General features: G+C 38.9%; 1 protein-coding gene across 4 annotated transcripts in view; it reads right to left on the reverse strand.

The window, feature by feature from the left end:
• elmo1 (engulfment and cell motility 1 (ced-12 homolog, C. elegans)) overlaps window positions 1-19494 on the reverse strand; it is a 123133-nt gene that overhangs the window by 102819 nt on the left and 820 nt on the right. The gene's annotated exons all lie outside the window — the stretch shown is intronic.

The following is a 19494-nucleotide window of genomic DNA, read 5'->3' on the forward strand; positions in this document are numbered from 1 at the left end:
CATGTTGTTAAAGATATTTTTATAAGTGAAAGTCTGCACACAGTTTACGGTACCCTTTGACTTCCATAGTATTTCCTAAAATGGAAGTCAATGTGTACTGTCAAGTGTATGGTTACCATCATCATTTAACAAAATATATTTTTTGGGTTCAACAGAATAATAAAATACATACAGGTTTACAACAACATGGGAGTGAGTAAATTATGAATAATTTTTCAATTATTTCACTTGAGTTGTTTTTTTTATTTTAAAGGAAAACACCACAGTTTTTCAATATTTTACTATGTTTGACCTCAACTTAGATGAATTAATACATACCTATCTTTTTTCAATGCGTGCACTTTTAATCTTTGTACAGCGCTTCTTGAATGTGTTAGCATTTAGCTTAGCGCCATTCATTCCTATGGCTCCAAACAAACGTTTTATTTTGTGCCACCATACTTACTTGTGTAACTACTCATGTAACAGTCTTTAAATAGGGAAAACATGGTAAGAACATAGTAAAATATAGAAAAATGATGGTGTTTTCCTTGAAGACATCTGACTATTGTGAGTAGAATTTTAAAGCTACAGTGTTTATTTACTGTATTTATTTTCTTCTCTTTTTAATTATTTTAATAAATTATTTGCAACCACACATACATTTATATTGATTGACAAGTCTGTCTCAACAAAAATTAACCTACTGCCAGCCACACGACTCGATGCACACACGCGAGATAGTTCAGGTCTTCTCGGGTTCATCGGCAAAAACACATTCATTTTATATTACCCGAGACCCGATGTATCAATATTATACCCAACCCGTGTCCGAGGCACACGTGAAACTTTTTGACCGAACCCACTCGGGTTCGAAAACCTGAGGTCTAACACAAGTGGACTCATGAAGACCTCTACCTTGTGGTATAAAAAGCCGTAGGGATGACATATTCTTGTAGGCTAACCGCGAAGTTAGCGGGACATGGGTTTCTCCGCAAATAAAGCCCATTCATTTTTCCATAGACTTTTGGATTATCGCAAAAAATAAGCTCTGTGTTTAACAACAGTTTGACATTTAAACGTTTTGTCACCCTTTTATGAATTTTGAAGTCAAAATTTAGCTCTGTATATTTCTAGTAAACGCATTTAGACTTTAAGTCATAAAATTTGTGTTTATCTGCGAAGATTAACTTGTAACAAAACTTGTAAGTGCATGTATAGGGCTGTTTAATTAATGCTTTATTCTGATTTGTTGAGGAATGTTCGATGGGTATGCATTATTTTTCAATAACCACACAGCTGACCTGTCAAATGTCTTAAAATAACCACCAGAGCAATGTCTTAGCAATTTCGGTGGTAACCGTGGTACAGGGCTCGAAATTGCGACCATTTTGGTCGCATATGCGACCGAAATTTAATCTGTGCGACCTTAAAATATATTTGGGAGCATTTGTGCGACTGCCCATTTTGTTGTGCCGCGAGTTGATTGTGATTCTGCGTGCTGGCGCTGTCCCAGGTTCAGTGTTCTCTCCAACGATACATAACCAATCAAATTTCACCATTAAGTTCTTGCGTTTAATGAAGACCGTAGATTGGCTAATATGAGCGTCGGTCATTCCTTGTTGCCGTGAAGCGCGGAAATGTGAAAAGACGAACGCGTCGCGAGCATGAAGAGAGCGAGCCGATTACAGCCAAGGTTATTACTGTATTTTTGGACGACGATCCGGATTCAAATGTAACTCCACTACTGGAAAATACGAGTTGACGTTAAACCTTTCAGAGAGAGTGGCTTAAAGATTTTGAGTGTCTCCGCTATGCAAATGTAACTTACTGTGTTTACTGTAAATCCTGTAAAACGGCGTTAATGGCGGAATCAAAACATTTTAAGCGCCAGACGTACCTTGCTTAAACATGGCGAAAGTGCCAAAAAGACGTGTCATGACAAATGTGTTTATTATTGATGGAGACACCGACCTGTCTGTCAAAGTGTGTTTGATGGTGTATGTGCGCATGCGCTGGTGAATGGTCATTCGACAAACATCCTTGTTGTGGTCCATGTTGCTGTGGAATACGACAATGCTGATGGTATGTATTTTTTTTTTAAAAAATGCCTATTTAGTAGTAAAAGCATCCTGTTAATGCAGTTATCAATAACAATATATATTAGCCTTCTATATTAGGGTAAATTTTTTAATTTCAAAATTAATCAGTGTTTTACGTGTTAGATTTTCTATGTAATCTTAATCATGTTAACTTTAATTGTTAATTTATTATTGCTTCTATACTATTTCAACAGCATTTTGTTATTAATTTAGTAATTTATGCAGCAAAAAATAAAATAGAAGACCAACTTTTAAATGCTGGCCATAGGACGACGTGTAAAGCCCGGTGGTGGTGTTTTATTTTTAATAAAATAAATCTGGTAACATTTACAATGTAGTTGTGGTGCTTTTTAATTTTTGGATGGATGCGCCTAAATTTTTACTGGTGCTCCTAACTCTTTAAAGTTGGGAGCACCAGTGCTACCAAATAAAAAAGTTAATTTTGAGCCCTGGTGGTATAAGCAGAATAGTTGACTCCGGTCCTCTCAAATATAAAAAAAAACTTTAAACCAAAGGACGTTTCGCATCATGCCGCATAACCACATTGGGTGTACATTATTTTCAAAGAATTCAATAGCCCATCGTCAATTATTCCTTAGATGAAGTTCATGGCCATTTCTGGTTCATTTAATTTTAATATTGAGGAGTTGCTTCATACTGTCCATTGTAAAATCAGGGAGGAGCAAAATCAGCTGCCTTGGAGTACCGTGTTAAAAAGCCTGTTACATAAATATGGTAATCTTTCAATACCACATTATACAACAAAACACTATGGTATTACCATCTGCCACCATCACTCCATCTGCACAGTATTGTTCCCAAAAACAATGAAATAAATAAATAAATAAATAAATAAATAATACAATCCAGCAGTAATTATCACTCGCACAAAAGCACATCTCTGCATCTGCAGTGCATTTGGCCTACTGCCAAAACAGACACCTCATGCCATGCAACGCGCTTGTTTAATCGCGACGGAATTGTGGAAGTAAAACAAAAGACTTGGTAGCAGACTGATGTTACGTTACACGTTAAAACAAAAAGGAAGTGAAAGAATGCGTTTCATAAATAGAAACAGACAGATTCACTATCATCAAGTTTCCATCTGTCTGTCGGGGTGGGTCATACAAAGACTCACTATTTTCGTCTGCTGAAGTTCTCCATCATACGTTTCTCTTCCCAAGTTCACATTCATAAAGTTAGAAATATGCTTGACGAAACTTGCATCTCAACGGTAAACAAACACACGGTCGTTCTGCTGTCTGCTTATGAATAAAACTCTAGGAAAAGTTCAGTCTTCATCAAACACTTCTTTGATCATTCTTAGCTCATAAGAGCAGTGACAGCTGAGGACAAAGCCAACTCATGGAGAAATGATGGATAAATAATAGTGCACTTTTCAAAAGGACTTCATTCATACATGAAACTCAACTATACAACAAATTGTAAAGACTCTTTGTGTTTGTGTGGAGCAGTGCGGAGCTGTACTTGATACTACAGTGAAACAATATACCAACAAGACTAAACAACCTAAAATGAGGCAGATGTGTAAGAGCAAGTGCTTACAGTAAACTGTAAAAGTTCAGTAGCATGAGTTTCACAAATCTGCCATTGGTCAAACAAAAGATAATCCCAATCCAGACACAAGCTTTTGGTTGAAGATGTGTGATATGCCCAGTGTCAAGCTAGTCAGAAGGTTTAAGTGTTTGTGTTTAAAGAGCATGTGTATTTTTGTGTATTTGGTATAATACAATGTGTTTGTGTGGTTTATGATTAAAAAACACATTATAAAACGGCCCGTTCTGGTTCTTTTTTCTGATTGGTTGAAACGCGTTCTGGGCCGTGATAAAATTAAATTACATATAAAAATGATGCGTTACATAAGTATAACTGCCACTGTTGCTACGTAATGATTTATGAAAATAAACACCAAAGTCTTTAATCATATTTTCATTGTGTCTTGGCTGCGTCTCTGTAGCAGACTGATTCTGAGGAACTACTTTTTTTGGCGGAAGAGTAATATTTGTACTAATATAATTACAACTTATTTGTGTTTTATTTTATGAAATTCTGCTATGCATATGAAGTAACCGTTTTATAAAAGCAATAAGCCCCGCGAAGCAGTGGTGTTACAGTGCATTTTATGTGACGCTCCTTACCATGTTTGAAAGATTCAGCTAACAGGAGTTAACTTACAGGCTGCGAGTCCGTAGCGGGAGGAATTATGATTATGTCGGTCTTGTCTACATCACCAATCCCAGGAAGTAAACTGTTGCCTACAATCCGTGTGTTTGTTGTAGTCCAAGAAAAGAGATTGACGTTGGGGACGATAACTCGCGTCATTGTTTACTTTGGGGTTTGTATCTTTTGCATATCGTTAACATTTACTATTACATACTTACACACCAAAGGAAATTTAAAACCGTGAATCAGACAATAGGTGCTCTTTAAATTATGATGCTTTCGTATGCCGTAAATCTCCATGTAAATCTGTGTGGCAGGATCGCAGATGAGCTGTGCTTTCAGTACTTAGATATCAACGGGAGCCACGGAAAACAAACAGAGCGTTCAGACCAGCTCCAAATCACACGGGATCATAATTGACCTAATCACTCATTCGACCTAAAGATTAATGACATTCGTCGAATTTCTAATGGTGATTTGGCCGATCCCAGCCTGGGAGACATAAGGGAAGGGGCTCAATGATGGAGGGGTTAGCAAGTATGTATACTAGACAGCTCGGGGCAGATTCAGTGACAGACTGTGAACATGAATCATGAATGGGGCCACTTCTCCCATTATCATTCTGTATTTGTGTAAGCTTGAAGATCCAGTTTTTTAGACCTTTGAAGGGCCATGGGAAAATCTTTTACAAACAATGCCAGACAAATCAAGTGACAAAGTTAGATACAACGGATTAGAGGTCTCTGTTGTAAGTATGATCAACAGTATGATTTTTGCTTTGGCATGCACACTAATAACACCCAGATCTAACACACAGAGCAAATCATACTGTCAGAGGTTACAAGACTGCCTCTTTAAGACACCGGTTCTAGTTCTTCAGCCCTTCATATATAGAGCAACATGTCACTACGATCCCTGATGGGTTAATTTATCCTGAACTGAGCCTGGAACATTCTGTGATTGATTCGTTACTATTTTTACGCGCCCCACTTCGAGGAACTGGTTCAAATACGTGGTCCATTTAAGTAAAGTACGAGTGAGAGACAGCCAGTAATCCCTAAAACAAAACTGCAAGCTTTATTCGACAATATCAAGACGTTAACAAATCGAGAGCAATCAAAATAAACTTTCCAAGTATTTCAGGGTCAAAGCAATGCCACCTGTGCCCTACCAGGTCTTCCAGATCAGTCCAGATCTTCAACCAAGCTGAAGAGCTATTATTCAAAAGTAACGTTTTAGCATCCATAACAAGAATTACAATACATAACTGTAATTATCCCAAGCACTGTAATTTGACCAATAGTAGTGTGCTACGGAAACACTGAGCTCTGTGGGTGAGCTGGCATAGATTACTGTCTGCTACGGCCTTCTAACCTTCAAAGCATCTTCCCCGTAGCCAATCCGCAGAGTAGCCAGACTGCTCCCAACGCCTATGTGCCAATGAACTGCTGAAGTCTTAAATGATCCGACCGGTGCCAGGCACAGGGCAGGGGAACAAAGAGTCACTGTGGTCCACATACATACACAAAGCCAGCTGTCCATGCTCCTCCCTAACCCCCAGCTGTATCTGGTCTATCATCAACCATCCCCCATCATCATGGGCTGAACCAAACACAGTTCTTTCCACTGTCCGTTTTCAGGATCTTCTCCTCGGTCAAACCGCCTTTACTGGGAACACCCATCGCAATGCCAGCCTTCATTATGTGTGCGCGCGTGTGTGCCCACACGTGCTTTCATCTCTGGGACTCAACTCTACCCATTCATTGGGGTTTGCTTCGGGCTGTTATTCTTCATGGTGGTAAACGCTTAGCTCACTTAGGGACGTCCTGAAATTGTGGACAGGACTTTGATGCTATTGATGTGGGTCTACTGTATGTATTTTATTCAGCATGCAGGACTTATTGAGTTATAGATACAGATGAGGATGCCTTTGAATCAATATAAAAATATATTAGTCAAAAATTACTGTAATAGGTAAGGTTGAGGCCTGGAGATGAAAGTGTGTAGGCACGTAGACACAACAATATTCTTCCAAATGTGGTCCCAGTCAAACAGAGTTAACTGGGCAAGTTTTTATATTGGAAAATAGCTGCAGATGTAATTATAATTTGCAAGCTCCCAGCATGCACTGCAGCATGCAACCACATATGTGGTTATCATAGAATGCATTAAACAATGGAAGTAGTGTCTGTGATGTCGCCGGTAAGTTTCTGAAGAGCATTTTTGAACTTCAAATTGAGCTGAGCAGGCCGTCGCCATTTTGGGAGCGTGTCACTCCCAGGTAATCGTAAATGGGCAAAGAGGCGGATAGTGGGTTTGCTGAAACCACTCCCACATAGCTCGATGGTAATGACCGCAGCAGCTATCTACCTGTCACTCAAGTGGCCACAGCCTTAATTATATAAAGGCATATATTTATAATAATTATAATAAAGTTGGGCATTTAACTCTTTCCCCGCCATTGACGAGATATCTCGTCAATCAAGAGAAAACGCTTCCCCGCCAATGACGAGAATTTCTGTCTTTCCGCAATACAGCTATTATCCGCTAGGTGGCGCCCTTCTGCAACTTTTCAAAACCGGAAGTATTGCCCTATGGCAAGCTGCTGCATGTCCGTGTCCGTTTTAAAGATCGCTCTGAATGGGATCTCTATATGAAAAGTCCGTCACAAAAATTGAATTATCTCTGCTTTTTGCTTAAAATGTGGTGTTTTTGCAGAAACCTACCCATATTCAAAAGCTGATTACAAAAGAACTACTGAAGGTAGGATGACGTTTTTTTTTTTGAAAGTAGAGGGTCTGTTCTTTCATTTGGTATATTGTATGTTTATATATTTGAAGAAGAACATTTTTTTGAAGGCATTAAACTTTTGTGAAAATTATGAAAAACGCTGGCTGGCAACTTTTTTTAAAAACGCTGGCGGTGAAAGAGTTAACATGGGGGTCCATAGGATTCACTTCATTTTGGAGCCTGTCTCTAGGGACTGATAGTAGTCGATGAATTGCAGTTTAAAGTCCGGGGTATAGACAGTTTCAGCAGTAACAACATAAACAGGCGTCTGTCGTGGTCCGCATGTAACTTCCGGTAAACTCCGCTAAGAATAAATAACAACAAAGTTCTTTAAATGTAGTTTATTTATAAAACAAGCAAAAAACAACACATAGATTACCTAAGAAACCAAAACATTTGCTATTTGATCGCATCATCAAAAACGTTATTGTTCGGTAAAATTTATTCTTTCACACGGCCGAACACCAAAAATGCGGTTGCCAAACATTCGGTGCATCCCTATTGACTAAACAAAGTGACACTAATTTACTTGAAAAATTCACACTTTTCAACCCATGGTTGAGCAAAAATATGTACAAATTCAACAGTTAGGTTTTAAAGAGCAACTATTGACCGATTCACAATTTTACACTTCCTTTGGTGTGTAGGTGTGTACATGTTAACAATATGCAAAATGTACAAACCCCAAAGTAAACGATGACGCAAGATATCGTCTCCAACCTAAATCTCTTTTTTTGGACTATAACAAACATACGGATTGTAGGCAACAGTTTACTTCCTGGGATTGGACTAACAGCCTGTAAGTTAACTCCTGTTAGCATTGCAATGTGAGTGAATCTTTCAAACATGGTAAGGAGCGTTACATTTCCAGCTGACGTCAGAGGTATTCAGGCCAATCACAATGTACAGATTAGCTGGCCAATCAGGGACACAGCGATTTCAAATCAATGAGTTTTGAACAAAATCAATGCGTTTGAGGAAGTCGTGGATAACTGGAGCTACAAAAATGTACGGTATGTGGAAAATGTGTTTTTTAACCATAAACCACGGCAACACATTGTATTATACCAAATACACAAAATAGCGTGTTTTTAGCAATGAAATAGGTGCACTTTAAGTTTCAAACTGAAATGTTGGTTTGTTTCAACCCATGGTTGGGTAAATATGGACATTTTCTGGTTTAGAGTTTATCTGTATTTTAAGTTTCATCCATGTTCCTGTATAGCCTAGTGGTAGAGCATTACGTTTGCAATGCAAAAGGTCATGGGTTCGAACCCAGGGAACACAAATACTGATAACAATAGCTTGTAATACACTGTAAGTTGCTTTGGATAAAAGCATCTGCCAAATGCATAGAAATATTTAAAAATATATATTTTACCAAACAATGGGTAAAAACAAAACAGCATTTTTAAATATTACAGACAATTATATTAGTAAAAGTGTCAACTTTTCATCTTTTATGTTTAAATAATGTCTGCAAACAGGCTTTTTTGGAAGACAGAATGATACACGAAACGAGTCAAATATAATAAATGACCTTTTACTATGTGCTGCTTGCAATATGCTCTCATAAAACTGAAGATCCATTTATTACTCAATAGCACATGATAAATCCATCACATCAGCGATAAAAAGCATTCAGCGTACACCCGTGTCCTGTTCTGGGTTTGGAGAGAGAGTAATAAACCTCTCGAATGTCATTATGATCCGATCAGAAATCAAACAGGAAAGAACAGAATACTCATCTCTGGAAAAACATTCGATGTGTCTGTTACAGCAGGAAATAGAGATGAGACATGAGAGCGCACTGTAGGCGGCACAGGATGCAGCTCACCTGACTCTTTTCTCAGATTATTTCCTCTCCGCAGAGGACGGATGTGCGTTTTTTCTATGCATGACACCAGCATAATATTTAAAAGCAATGTTCTCAGATCAGTCTAACTCCTACTTAAGACAAAAAACACCACATTAAATAAATGCGAAGGAAAGTACTAAAGGAAGAGGAGTTCACCCAAAAATGAAGCACACCAATGCATCAGAAAATTTTGTACATTGATTATATGCTATAATTTAAAGGGTTAATCTAGTGAAAAATGAAAATTCTGTCATCATTTACTCACCCTGAAGTTGATCCAAACTTTAAATTTCTTATAAATTTCTTTGTTCCGCTAAACACAAATGAAGACACCTTGAGAAATGTCAACAACCAAGCAGATCTGAGGCACCACTGACATCCATAGTAGTATTTTCTTCTACTATGGAAGTCAATAATGCCCCAGATCTGCTTGCTTACAACCATTCTTCAAAATATACTTACTGGTGTTCATTAGAACAAAGAAATGTATACAAGTTTGGATCAACTTGAGGGTGAGTAAATAATGACAGAAATACGATTTTTCGCAAGATTAACCCTTTAAATCTTAATTTTTCTGTGAACTATCCCTTTAAGTATTCTGATGCCATATGGTAGCTGTGTACGAGAAACACACAGAAACTTAAGTTATTAAATAATATCTTATATAAAATCTTGATATTCGTCCCAGTTACAATAAGTTGGATAATTTCAATTTTTCATCTGAACTAGTTCACAAAACTAGTATGAATGTTCAAATTCATACTTACAAACTAAAACAGCTCACTGGAGAAAAGCTTAATAGAGAATAAGAAATTTTGGTCAGTTTCTCACACAAGCTCATACGAGTTTATATACTGTACTGTAAAATATAAAACACAAGACATATGAACCGCAATTATATTTTTATGCGCGTTCACTGCCCTTTTACAGCAACCGGCACAATTCCTCAAATCTTTTTGTTCCATAAAAGTCAATCATATAGGCTTATGCAGGGACATACAATAGTTTCCAGCGGATGATCAAAACTGGCGATTACAAGCCATTCAATATTTATACAATGGTTAATGAAAACACATGTACAGTTGACACTTCAACCACCCCAATGGTGAAATCAAATCTACATCCTTCGGGTCACTGACAAAAGAAGATGAGTCAATGAAGACAGAATTTTCAATTCTGGATGAACTATTCTTTTAATCTCAAGTAATTAAATATGAATAAGCCATTCAAGTGTTGGCCCATTGTTGCACACTGCTGCTTCAGCATGGCAGAAACAGGCCAGGGGGGTGGATGCTGTGACAATGTATACAGCAGGTGGTCCGCAGACAGATGCACTGCCGGCTGGAGTTCAGAGCAGCCTGACAGAGAGACATAGACAGATAGGTAGAGAATAGAAAGTGAAAATGGAGAGAAAGAAAGACAGAGAGAAAGAGAGAATGCAGGTCAATAGTAAGGAAAACCACCTGCAAAAAATTTCAAGCAGACCGGCGCAGGTCAACCATGATTTCACAGGAGACATTCTAAGACTTCAAAAGAAGTAGATCTTCACAGTCTGCCACACAGAACAGCCATTTGTCTCTCCAGATTTAGGCCACGCAGAAGCGCTCCCATGGCCAACTCGAGCAAATGTTCTTATCTTCTATTCAGGTCCCAGATTTCGATCAGCATGGTCCTCTGAATCAACCCTGCACTTCTTTACAAGCTCTAGTACATTTAGACAACATTTGAGGCGCCTTTCGATTGGATGGAGCGACCCGGTACCACACGGCTGGGCTCAGCTCCCTTTATTTTGGCTCGGTTTGCTTTTCCAATGGAGTTTACTGCCCTTCAGAGTGGGATTATAGACTTACTGCCGTGACATCATCATAAAAACACGATACAAACAAGCACAGGAGCATATAGCTGGAATGGTGTTCTTGATTCTCAGCATGTGGATGTTTTTCACTGCTAAAAGGGGGTTTAGGATCTTGTACAAAAAGCACAGATGACAACATAGCTTATGCCGCTTTTCCATTGCATAGTACCCCACGGTTTGGGTCGGGTCAGCTTACTTTTGGGGGCTTTTCCACTGGGTGCAGTACCCTATGCTTTTTCTAGTACCACCTCGGTTGGGGTTCCAGGCGACCCGAGCTGATACCAAAACGTGACGCGAAAACACTGTAGATCACTGATTGGTCTGAGAGAATCGTCACTACCAGCGTCATCGCTATAATGTAAAAATTAGCTTTATCTTCGTGCTAGCTTGCGCCGTCTTGAGTAAACCTGTTGTCATCTGTGCTTTGCTGTAAGTACCCAAACTCCCTTTTAGCGATGAAAAACATCCACAGGTTTAGAATCAGGAACACCATAACAGTTTTTTCCAGACTTGCAGTTTGTGGCGGCACTTTGCGACGCGCACGTCCGCATATATACTTAAATGCAACTTAAGTGAGGCTCAGCGGGGTGTGTCGACTGACGCCACGGGTGTTTGAACAGAAACTGTCATGTGAGACAGAGGTAGTGATAAACGAGATGTGCAAACATCTATTTGTGCTGGTCAATTTTAATTTTGTGGCAGACTGAGAAATAAGTGAATGTACGGGAATGTACAACAATGCTCTCACATGTATGATGCCACAGCAGTAGGCAGCGCAAATATAACGGCTAACTAAGCCAAAGTGAGATGAGCTGACCCGACCTAAACCGTGGTATACTATGCAATGGAAAAGCGCCATTAGTTTGTTTGGCGGCTGATGAGGTTAGGTAAATCTTGCATTTAGCAATGATGCTGGTACTGACGATTTTCTCCGACCAAACGTTTAGTATCAGTACAGCTCCCTTGGAACCTCAAACAAGTGGTACTAAAAAAAGTATTGGGTATAAGGTACTGTAATTGTACACAGTGGAACCCCCCCCAAAAGTGAGCTGTACTGAACTGTACCGACCTGTGCTATCCATCATATGTCTGAGCTGAAACTCTCGACCAAAAATATTTAATATTAACAAGATGGGTCACTTGTATTGATTTGAATGGGGGAGATCGAAACAGTCAGAATGGCCGCTCTAGTCCAGCCTCCCTTTAAAAAACGCCCACCTGCCCAACCCTACCAACTTAACTAACACATTTTTTTTACGGGAAACCTCTGAGAGAGGGATTTTTCGGATGCGCAGAATAGACAGGTCTTGTTTCTGGAGCATTGTAAATATGGCGGCGCAGTGACGAGACTTCCTTATGCTTAAAAGGAGCTTGCCTAGACAAGCCAGCATACTGAATTAGACTGTATTGTGTATTATTGAGGTAAGTGGTCTTGTTTTCCATACCTGCATTTCCTCAGATAAGGGTGATTCATCAAAAGGAATGCAGGTTAAGTAAAAGTCAAAAATATGTTTATACCTAATACAACAACAGAAAATATATAAGCAGGTTCACCAATTATATAGGGGTGTGGTAAAACCTTTTGGTTTGTAGGTGATGGGTGTTTACCTCTTCACTGCAAAAACAAACACTGCGCCTTCACAGTAAGTGTAACCATTTGCACTACTGATTTTTTTGCTGTTGATTTGTTTTGTTATGTTGGTGTGAATAGTAAAAAATATTGGCTTGGGTTGGACTGAACCAAATTGTTAAGCAGTTTTTTCTCCACTGTCCTCTTACTGTGCACCGGATTCAGATGCAAAAGAGCCTGAACATCATTGATCAACTAAGGCTCCAAAACATCAAACCGGGTCAATCCAAAAAAAAAATCACATTTACTGAGTTTTATCAACAGAGCATGTCGAACAGTGATGCTAGCTAAACATTAATTACAGGCTTTACCAAAATACACAGCGATCGAAATATTTCAAAAATGCCTATTTGTATTCTGTAGTTTAAATTCACCACATTCTGTGTAAAAAAAACAGCTCAAATTCTCCAAACCCCATCCATGCCGTTCAACGCTGCATTTTTACACGTAAGCAGTGATTAAAAACTCTTGCTAGAGATACACATTACAAACTCCTAGATCTTTATCCACAAAGCTTTCCAAGTCAAGGCCAGTCTGCGATGACAGATTCGCTCTCATTGTCAGTCTATTCTGGCAAAACTGTAACCAAATGCATGAATCTGTCACAAAAGCCAAATGTGTCTCAGTGAAGCTCAGATCTTTACGATGAATCATTCCGCTTTAAACAAACCCTTATCTAAGGACTTTGGATAAGAGAGCAACATACATTTTAGGCTCATAAAGCGCATGTCTGGCACGCCCAACATAAACATTTGTACTGGGGTTAGATGTAATTGGTCCTAACGGCACTCATCAACAAGACGCCAGCCAAACTGGGGGTGCAGCATTTTACTCCCCATGCAAACAAACATTCTTGGAATTGCATCAGACAGCCTTATTAAACCTGAGAGAACTAGACAGACAAAGAGGAAAAAACTGAAGAAGAAATCCAACACTTTCATGACAAACTCGCGATGAGGGATCAATTCAGCAATGCATCCCGATTTTCTCAAATAATTCAATAACATGATGCATAGGAATTTATAAATCACAATATGAAACTATTATTTATCTTTATTGATAACGCATACAAACTAGGGCTACAAAATGATTAATCGCGACTAAGGGGCTGTTTACACTTGGTATTAAGATGTGTTTTCATCGATCGGATCACAAGTGGACGAGAGAGACACATTACGTTTACACCTGGTATTTAAATCCATCTCTTTTGTCCACTTTCGACCGCTTCTGTGCTGAATACTATGAGGGGGTGGTCTGTGAGACGGTGGGCGAGTCTCTCTGCTGTCATTCAAACCCGAGCGGGAGTAATTATGAGTTTATATGGACGCAAACTAATATTATGTCGGAGTGCACTGCTTGTTTAGCAAGTAAACATGCTGCACAGTGTTTTGTACATGAGTATGTAAGAACTTTCTTTGAATTTTCAGCGCAATTGATGAAATAGGATCGCGCAACTTTCACACGCTTTCAAAACGAAACTACGGAGATCAGCCGCTTAGTTTTATCAATGAAAGGCTAAAAATAGCGCTGTTCACCGAATGTTCGCGCCAGAAGTCAAAAAAGGCGTAAAACTTGTGTTTAATACCTCAGATTAGATAAATGGGCGGAGAGAAGGCGGTCGCGTGTGGCTGTTCGAACGCATTCAACCACATGTGCGTTCCGCAACTCCAAAGCGATCCGATCGAAAGTGGTTTCGACCACCTCTGGATGTGGCCGAAAGTGGTCGAAAGCGGACGAGCTTAAAGCGTTTTGAACACCATTTACACCTGGCATTAACGTCGTCCACTTGTGATCCGATCGACGAAAACACATGTTAATGCCAAGTGTAAACAGCCTCTAATAGTTTGCAAAATAAATGTTTTTGTTTAAATCATACGTGTGTGTACTGTGTATAATAATTATGTATATAAATACACAAAGATGCAATATATTTAAGAAATATTTTTATGTGTATGTATATACATTTGTATATTTATATTTATATTTATTTTATATAATTATATATAATTATAAATACTTAAAAAGCACCTATTTCATTTCTAAAAAAACAACGTTATTTTGTGTATTTGGTATAATACAATGTGTTGCCGTGGTTTATGGTTAAAAAACACATTATTGCTCACATACCGTACATTTTTGTAGCTCCATATATCCCTGTCTTCCTGTAACACACTGTTTTTGTACAAAATTCATTGATTTGAAAATCTCTGTGTCCCTGATTGGCCCGCTAATCTGTACTTTGTGAATGGCCTGAATACCTCTGAAGTCAGCTAGAAATGTGATGCTCCTTACCATGTTTGAAAGATTTGCTCACAATGCAATGCTGACAGGTGTTAACTTACAGACTGTGAGTCAAAGCGGGAGGAATTATGATAATGTCGGTCTTGTCTACATCATCAATACCAGGAAGTAAACTGTTACCTACAATCTGTGTGTTTGTTGTAGTCCAAGAAAAGAGATTTTTATGTTGAAGACGATAACTCACATCATCGTTTACTTTGGTGTATGTACCTTCTGCATAGTGCTAACATGTACTAATACACACTTACACACCAAAGGAAATGTAAAATCATAAAACTGACCATAGGTGCTCTTTACTATGTACTGCATCATGCCACAAAAACCCAGAGCATTTTTACGTAAAGAAAACCAATGTTCAGGGCTATAAACGCTGCATTTATGACGTTGATCACTTTCTTTTAAATAAAAAAAAAAACCACGTTAATTACTCTTTGCATTCAAGCTGCATTGATTCACAAGCAGCTTATGGACTCCAACCCTTATTCATGACAACAGCTAAGTGTTATTAACGTCACACTAGAATCACACTTTCAGTTCCTCTTCCTGTTCATCCATATGTTCTGTACACTCCAATTGGACCAGATTTGATTCGAGAGGTCCTGCTCTCTCTCCCTCCCTCTCTCTCCCTTTCTTTCTCTCTATCTGACTCACATCAAAGCTCACAAGCTCCGATGAATCACATCCCAGAAGAAGATCATGCAGATCTGCATGTGTTTGCAGACAGCCAGTGAATCACTGCTACAGTAAACACAGTAAATCCAAAGCCAACGGCGGCAAACAACAAGAACAAGAAAATTCTTGGCAAAGTCCTGGCAAACCATAAGTGCTAAACTATAAAACCGCAAGGATCAAAGCCGGATTTGTGTTGATCCATACACTTGCTTTAACAAGGTTAATATTGTCATTCCAGACCTCTTGCTCTTTTGATAGGATAAGCCTTGGCTAAGTGATGACATGAAGTGATAACAATAGGATGTTGCTTGATTAAGTTGCCAAAAGGGATAGAGAGGAAGCCACATCTGAAATCTTTCCAAGAGAGAAACGTTTTGGCTGCAGCCGTAGGGGCAGGTGCACAGCTGGGGCACACAGCTGGACCGATAACAGATGCACAGCTGCGCTGACCTGAGGCTTATACATGTGCAGCCGTCTGTGCCTGCTCTGAGACAGTGGGACGGGCCAAATCACTACCAGCAGGGTCGGTTCGACCAAATGTTGATAGCACAAACACAGGCAACGCCACAGGATTACTGGTTTATTGAAAGCACAGGTGTCAAGCTTCAAACACGGACACAGGCTGCTGTATCAGTTACAGAGTCCAGACAAAAGTAACGCCATATTTATCATAAACACATTCAGGCAGAGATGGAGGGTTTTTGATCAATCTTTTATCAATATAATACATTATTACAAGGCTCAAATGCTCAATTCTGATTGGCCAGTCGCAACATTTGATTGTATGTTTTTATTCCCAGATAACAACCGCCTAAAACTAATAACACACGGTAACCTGGATGCTGCAAATCATTTTGACAGGTACAGTTTAATATAGCACAAAGATTAAATATAAATATGTATTTTAATAATATATATGATATTATATTTACAAATGATTAAACCAAATAGTGTGTGACATTTAAACATCTTATCTTAAAACCGAAAGTAAACGGGTTTTCCTCGCGGAAGGTCTGCATTCATTAAAAATAAGCAAATAAAATATTTAATGTTCCTTACCTTACATTTCATTTAAATAGATGTGTAATAAGCAGGATAATGTACAGGCAGCAGGTTGTTATCACGAATAAGACCCTTTTTATCACACTGTCAGGACTTATATAACCTGCTGCCTATACACTCACCTAAAGGATTATTAGGAACACCATACTAATACTGTGATTGACCCCCTTTCTCCTTCAGAACTGCCTTAATTCTATGTGGCATTGAAATGATTCGAGCTTTGTGACATGGTGCATTATCCTGCTGGAAGTAGCCATCAGAGGATGGGTACATGGTGTTCATAAAGGGATGGACATGTTCAGAAAAAAAATGCTCAGGTAGGCCGTGGCATTTAAACGATGCCAAATTGGCACTAAGGGGCCTAAAGTGTGCAGAGAAAACATCCCCCACACCATTACACCACCACCACCAGCCTGCACAGTGATAACAAGGCATGATGGATCCATGTTTTCATTCTGTTTACGTCAAATTCTGACTACCATCTGAATGTCTCAACTGAAATCGAGACTCATCAGACCAGGCAACATTTTTCCAGTCTTCAACTGTCCAATTTTGGTGAGCTTGTGCAAATTGTAGCTTCTTTTTCCTATTTGTAGTGGAGATGAGTGGTACCCGGTGAGGTCTTCTGCTGTTGTAGCCCATCCACCTCAAGGTTGTGCATGTTGTGGCTTCACAAATGCTTTGCTGCATACCTCGGTTGTAACGATTGGATATTTCAGTCAAAGTTGCTCTTCTATCAGCTTGAATCAGTCGGCCAATTCTCCTCTGACCTCTAGCATCAACAAGGCATTTTCACCCACATGACTGCCGCATACTGGATGTTTTTCCCTTTTCACACCATTCTTTGTAAACCTTAGAAATGGTTGTGCGTGAAAATCCCAGTAACTGAGCAGATTGTGAAATGCTCAGACAGGCCAGTCTGGCACCAACAACCATGCCACACTCAAAATTGCTTAAATCACCTTTCTTTCCCATTCTGACATTCAGTATGGAGTTCAGGAGATTGTCTTGACCAGGACCACACAGGGCTCCAGACTAACTTTTTTCACTAGGAGCACAGTGGCCCCCAACTGAAAATTTTAGGGGCGCAACCAAAAATTTAGGGGCACACACCATAAATCAACATGCTAACCAAATAATCACATTTCCATAAATTTCCACTGTATTACTAATACTTTGTTGATAGATGCAGAAAGTACAACGTGCTGTTTCAAATTCAGTGTCACATCACAAAAAAAGGTCAAATTTACTGGTTGCACATGTGCGACTGGATGTAAAATTCAGTGGCACACTCACAAATTTTTGTGGCAGTCTGGAGCCCTGCCACAACCCTAAATGCATTGAATCAACTGCCATGTGATGGGTTGATTTGATAATTGCATTATTGAGAAATTGAACAGGTGTTCCTAATAATCCTTTAGGTGAGTGTATATTATTCCTACAATACATTATTATACAGACTTTATTTTACATTAATTATATGGCATTTCTAGTCAGAAATACATAGCATTGGAAAGATAAGCAATCCTATAGCATACATAACTGTACATGCCCAATAAGTGCAGGATATGTTATCAATATTTATTTAGTTTTGCCAAAAGCCTGTCCAATTTAAATGCGTATCTACTTAAAAATTGATTCACCGACTTCTAAAAGTACACGAGCATATAGATGGCCCCAAAACAGACATGGCTAAAAGCCACAAAACATCAATTTTGATTTAATGGGCAATTTAAGCTAAACTTACAGAACAGTTTGAGAGGCGAGGGATGCGAGGGAAGAGAAGATCAGCGGAGAAACGGTTTACAATTCGACAACTCTCGGTGAGGGAGTTTAGATGTGAGAGATGGGGGCTGGGTGGTGAGAATGATATAAAGGGAGGAAGAAGGTGTGAAACGTAAAAAAGGGAGTGAGAAAGAAGAGAGATATCAGTTGCAGTCAAGAACTCATCATAAATTGGCAAGGTTGCAAGGTGAGAAACCGAGGAACCGCAGAAGGTAATTTATATGTACATGCCGCACGCACATGGAATTTCAATGAGTCGCAGCGCTCCTGTAAACTTCTGACTTTTGGTAGAAACCTCAAATGATTTCAGTTACTGCCTGCACTACACAAAGACAGCGATAAACCCCTGACACCAATCCAGAGATGAGAAAAATAAAAACCGTGGAGGGAAGTGCATTTTTCTGAAAACAAAAATACACAATACTAGAGATATTTTACCAGGATGCTAAACAAATAAATTGGATGCAAAGTGCCACCCAGCAAATATGCAATTAATTACAATACAGACGGAGACTTGGGATGCTCAGATGCATGAAGCCTTCATGCTCAAGTGGGCATTGCAGGTTTAAGTCCAGGTTAAGTACTGCATTATGTAAACCTGGTCCTATTCACTAACTTTATAAATAAATCTTGATAATGCAACCAAAATTAATGTTGTGAGTTAATTATATGCGACCAAGAAAACACTATACTATGCTCTGAACATACTCACAAGCCAACTTGATGCATGTGATCTCACAAACAGATGACAGGGGTAAAACACTGAGCTCACACTCGCCCCCAGCCAAAGATCTGAGTCAACTACATGAAAAAACAGACTGTCACTGGTATAAAGCAAATTCCCATCTGCACCCCACTAGTCCTTATCTCATGCATCTGAAATGCCCCGACTACAAAGACAAAGAAATATGCATGCAAAATATGAAGAACAAAAACAAGGAACTATGCTCTTCCTGGAGGACATCACTCTATTATAAATCATTCGTTCAATTGTATTACCCTTTAAAGTTCGTCCAGGAATAAAAACATCTATAAGATTGTATCGTTAAACGAGTAATTTAGATAATAATCAATAATAGTAAGAACTGATAATAATGTCAGTGATTGGTTGGGCGTGTCAGTGACGTAACTTTAAAGTAGCTTACGCACAAATATCAACTTTCGTCTGACTGTTTAACAATTATATTTTACATTTACATGTTATATTCCATTGAATTGTCTTTTATTTGCACATTGTCTGAAGCAGACAAGGCACAACGTACAATAACATGCTTGT

Source organism: Misgurnus anguillicaudatus, chromosome 20, assembly GCF_027580225.2.
Source record: "Misgurnus anguillicaudatus chromosome 20, ASM2758022v2, whole genome shotgun sequence".
NCBI lineage: Eukaryota > Metazoa > Chordata > Actinopteri > Cypriniformes > Cobitidae > Misgurnus > Misgurnus anguillicaudatus.